The sequence below is a fragment of the Octodon degus genome, unplaced genomic scaffold (assembly GCF_000260255.1).
Source record: "Octodon degus isolate 3935 unplaced genomic scaffold, OctDeg1.0 scaffold00017, whole genome shotgun sequence".
Classification (NCBI taxonomy): domain Eukaryota; kingdom Metazoa; phylum Chordata; class Mammalia; order Rodentia; family Octodontidae; genus Octodon; species Octodon degus.
This window is the reverse complement of record NW_004524593.1, coordinates 23,413,550-23,418,711: the sequence shown is the minus strand read 5'-3', so window position 1 is coordinate 23,418,711 and position 5,162 is coordinate 23,413,550. Positions and strand designations below refer to the sequence as shown.

Here is a 5,162-nt window from a genome sequence, read left to right as displayed (position 1 = left end):
TGGGGTACCTGTGCTGGGCACCAGCAGCACCCTGAGTAATTCGGCCAAGGGCAGACCCCCCAGTGCATGTCTGCTGAGCCGAGCCAGGGTCACCTCCCGGTGGGCCTCATCTTATAATAAACACACTTTCACCAACAGTGTGTTTGGCTTTGTAATGTTCCTGAGCTACGTTTCTGGCATTTGTAATCGGCAGCAACTAGCCACAGCCTAACATTTGGGAGTTTGTCTGTGTCTGACAAGGGGTCCGTGTCCAGGAACCCCTACAGTAAAGGCATATTGTTTTGTAAACCAGGTATCCTTTTGTTGTTAGCCACATGAATATTCATCCTTCATCTGTCTATAAATTTCTGACTTTGGAGATACAGAGAGCTCCTGGCCCCGTACGGGCTCTGTCAAGACGAGGTCAGGCGCAGGACTGAGCTCTCCTGTCTGCATGCTCCCTGGCTCGCCAGGCCCTGGCCAGGCCCGGGTAGCGTCTGTCACAATGGGCACTGAGGCCAAAGGTCCTGAGCACTGCACATGATCCGAGGGAAGAGGGGGCCCTTGGCAGATGCCCATGCCAGTCAGTGTCCCCCAGGCTTAGGAGGGTGGCAAGGAGGGAATTTTGAGGTGGTCCCCAGGCACCAGTGCTCGGGGGAGCCTGCTCCCTGCCAGGCTCTGCCTCCGGGCTGCGGCCGCAGCAAGTCACCGTGGGCAGTTTCAGTGGCTTCAGCTGCTGCGAAGCAGCATTGTCCTGTGATCTCTGGGACCGCCACCTGGGGAGAGCCCTGACCCTCCATGGAGGCTGGCACTGGGGTCTGGATATAAACCCTGCGTCCTTCCAAGTGTGCGCAGCACCCGAACTCTGAGCGAGTCAGTGGCTGTACAGAGGCTGCCACCAGGCTACCCAGCCCAACACCAGCTGCAGTCCAGGCTGAGCCCTGCTGACCTCCGGGGCTCTGATGATCTGCGGAAGGCTGCGCAGAGCTCCACACAGGGCAGGGGAAGTGGGCTTATGGGGGGTAGGAAGAAAGTAGGCTCAAATGGGGCAGGCGGGCTGATGAGGGCAGGGACGGCTGGGCTCAGGTGTGGCAGTGGTAGGTGCTCTCTACACCAGAGAGGTCCAAGGTCTGAGGAGGAAAGGCTACCTGGGGCTCACTGTTCTGAGGCTGCAGTCCCTGGCCTGGGGCCAGCGGGCGCACTGTGTGCCATTTCTGGGGCTTGTGGGCACACTGTGTGCTGGAGCTGGGTCAAAATGGAGCTCTGCCTCAAGGCCCAGGGCAGAGGCCGAGGCCAGGCCCGGCTGCACCTCTCAGGGGTCACCCAGGACCCCTCCATGTCCCACTGCCTAGGCTCCCACCCCTCACAGGAATGCCACACCTGGGACAAGGCTTTGCACACGACCCTTGAGAGACAGTCGGGGCCAAGCTCCAGTGGCAGCCACCTCCACAGGCAGCCAGGGCCTCTCTCCATGCAGCCACTGGAACCTGCATGGTCCTGACCAGGCCCTGGGGAAGATGACAACCCTGGCACCATGCCAAGGGTGCACCTGTGCTCCTGGGCCCCTTGGCTCTGCTGGAACTGCCAGGCAGCTCTCAAGTGGCACAGCCCTCTGTCCCCAGTCCTCTGCTGCCTGAAGCCCCCAGCACTGTCCTTTCCCTGACATGGCCAGGGATGTAAGGCCTAGAGGGGCAAGGCTGGCCCTCTTCTGGGTGACCTGCCTCCCTGGGAGAGGATATGGTGGCTGAGGGGAAGAGACAAGAGCACACGGATGTCGCTTTCTCTCCGCCTCTGCATCTTCTCTCCTGCAGATAGACACTGAGGCAAAGTTAATTGAATGAAACTTCAGGATGGTCGCATGGAGAAATTAAACCACAGAGCTGGCTGCATGAGCATTTCGGTTCCCATGGAACAGTAATAGCTCCCGCCATGCTGGGTCAGGCTGGGGCATGGTGGTCCGAGGCGCTGAGTCCCGACTCAAGGTGCAGGCTCCATCACTTCTGTGCCTGGTGCTCACAGTAGGTTTGTGAGCCTTCTCACCCTGGTCGCTGTTGGAAATGAGAAGCTGTCCCTGAGGGAGCTTATCTAGAAAAACAAATGGATAAAATTACTGAATTTATTAACATCTAAATTAGAAAGTCTGAAAAATTGAGTTCTAATTAATCAGCTTGGAAACAGCCGCCCTGAGGATAAGATAGCAGACTCTTCGGCATGGCTCGCGACGGAGACCTGGCATTGTTCAAAACAGCAATAATATTTCTACACCTATTTGGTGCAGGCCCAGAGCTGCCCTGTACGTTTATCAATTAAGTGGGGCAGAAGCATAAATGGTGTCCTCAGGCTGCCCAGGGAGGAGGTGGCTGGGGTGGGTGGCGGGTGTCCTGGACCAAGGTCTCGGCACTGTCAGGCGGGGAGGGCTGCGGCCTGGTCCTGCTCTGGTGCAGCTCTGAATCCTGGTTCCCGCGCTGTGCTTGGTGGCCGCCCCCGTCTGCTGCTGCTGTCACTGTGCCCGGTGGCTCCGGAGTGGTCCTCATTCTTCTGTACCTCGCCAGTGCCCAGAGCTCCAGGACTCGGCCCTGGACACAGCCGCCCCACGGCAGCAGGGGCCGTGCAGGCTGCCAGGCGTCCCCCCAAGAGTGGCCCTGCTGCCCCACTGGCCCTCTGGGTTTGGGGCTGGCCTTCTCACTGTGGCTGCCTTGTCCACGTTGGAACTCTTCGTGCAGAGACAGTCACACACACGAGGCAGCGACTGGGGCAGGTCTCTGCCCACCAGGGAAGCAGGAAGCGCCGCTCTGTGTGAGTAGTGGGTCACAGACCCCTTCTGCCTGTGCTCGGCTCCGCTTGAGGATGGACAGCTGGCTGTGACCCGGAGGCTCTGGGTGGCAGTGCCGTAGGCAGCTGAGTTAGATAAAATACTACAGGCATCAGATAGGGCTGGGCCCTACAGGAGCCAGTGCAGGAGCCGAGCTATCTTACAACTGGGGAGGCGGGCACCTCCTGTGGGCCAGACCTCAGGACAGAAGATAAAACAAAGGCATCGTTCCCTGAGGATATCAGGGATTAATATTCTAAGTAGGTATCTGTCACCTTGAGAAAGCCAGGAAGAGCCCCTGGCCCAGCCCCTCCGGAGGAGCCCGCTTGCTGGTGACTCGCTCCCCATTTGAGCCTGATGTGATCAATTGTACCCGAGCGGTTATACTCATAAGCTTATTGGTGGACCACAGTCTTGTCCCACCTCACGCCCACCTTTCGAGGTCCCACCTTTCCCCACCTAGACCCCCCTCCCCTCATGGTTTCGCTCTATGAACCCCCCAGGAGAGGCAGGGTCCTCGGCCACCCGCTGGGACCCCTTCTGTCCCTCTCAGACAGAAGCTTTCTCTCCTCCAGCGAATACATTCTGCTGTTAACCTCCGTCGCTCTTAAAATTCATTCTTCACCTTTAGAGACCGCGAACTCGGTCCGGGCACCCCGCAGGTCGGCGGCTCATTCCCCTACTTCAGCAGGGCCAGTGTGGAGTCCATTGGTCACAGCAGGAGAGAGATGAGTGCGGCGCAGAGCAGCGGAGCTCACGGAGTGCGCCACCTGAGCATCGCCGCCACCGCCGCCGCCACGTGGCCCGCAGCGGCCCAGAAGTACCCTCCAGAGCTCACAGGCGCGGGCTGCCCAGCACTGGGGGTCAGGCGTGCGGCCAGCGCCCCTCTGTGACAGCTCCGCTGCAGGGCCTGGAGCCCGCTGCCCTGCCGTCACCTGCCCACACCTGCAGCGGACACAGCGGCAGCCCCACTGAGCTTCTCGCGCGGCAGCGCTGCCTACATCTGTCCTATTGCGGTGCCAGAGCCAGTGGGAGAGTCTGTGCGCCCACCCACCTGGGCGCCCTGGTTTGAGTTTCAAAGGTGGTCAGGTGGTTGCCGCCCTCTGGACAGCGGCTCCCTGTAGCTCCTGGTTAGCACCTTCCTCTAGCTTTCTCTTTGGTATTCGCAGGCGGGATAGAGGCATACCTGGCAGCTGTGACCAACCTCAAAGCAAATCCAGGACCAGCTCCCAAGGGCTCCCCCAACCCAGCAATTCCCAGTCCCTGGCCCTCCCAGTTGACCCAGCAGCCAGACTGTCCTGCCAGGGTCAAAAGAGGCCACCCCGCCCATTTCTGTGCCCCCACTATCCTTTCTACCCATGGTGGGGAGCCATGTCCATGTGCAGGTTGCCTGGGCCTGTCCTCCCCTGAGCGCCACGGCCAGGCTGGGGTCTGCCATCCTGGTGAGATAGGTGAGTGGGGGGGTCCTGCCCAGCCCCTCACAATGTGTAGATGGGGGCGGAGGGACCGCAAAACCCACAGGAGTGCAAGCCAGGGAGGAGGGTAGCTTGCTCCTCCCCTCGCTTCCTGAGGTCCAGCTGGAAAAAGGAGGGAGGGGAAGGAGGGAGGGGAGGGAGGAGGCAGAAGTGGGAGAAGTGGGCTCCAAAGCAGGGTGTGCCGGGTGGTCCCGCAAGAGGTGTAACTGGCCTTCCTTCCTCCCCTTCTTCCTTTTCATCTCAGGCACAAAGGGCACAAGTGCCCTGTCTTAGCGCCCCAGAATCCCAGGGCTGCCCTCCCTCACCACAAGCACCTCAGCGATCCGTTCACACAGAGCCTGGCCATATGAGGCTGCTGAGAGGGAGGCACTGCCTGGGGGAGGCACCGTGGCAGCAAGGGGGTGGGGTAGGTGGGCACCGTGGGGCTGGGGCTAGGATGTGCCACCAGTGAGTAGCCAGGCTCTGGCTCCTGGAGGACGCAAAGATACTCTGACAATGTACTTTGTCCATGTTCAGAGACAACCAGAAGCCAGGACCAACAACCAACCTGCGTGGAACCAGGTGAGTCACTTTGCAGTTGGGACAGGCTGGGTCCCCAACGTGTGTAAAATGAGAGCACTGCCAACGGCCCCACCTAAGGAATTAACCTCAGTGAAAGCTAGAGGCCAGGGGAGGTCACCACCCGCCATTGCTTAGATAGCGAGTAGGGAAAGTAATCCAAGGATCCAGCAGGGGGCCAGCCTATGTGCTCTGGGGAACTGGGCTGCCCCCCTGGGGCTGGGGCTGTGTTTGCACAGACCTGCCTACCTGTCTGCCCACTTGCCTGCCCGCCTGCCCGCCTGCCCGCCTGCCCGCCTGCCCTCCTGCCTTCCTGCCTTCCTGCCTTCCTGCCTTCC

General features: G+C 60.3%; 1 pseudogene; it reads left to right on the top strand.

Moving 5' to 3' along the window:
• Positions 1-3,519: 3,519 nt before the first annotated feature.
• LOC101578847 overlaps positions 3,520-5,162 on the top strand; it is a 13,365-nt pseudogene continuing 11,722 nt past the window's right edge.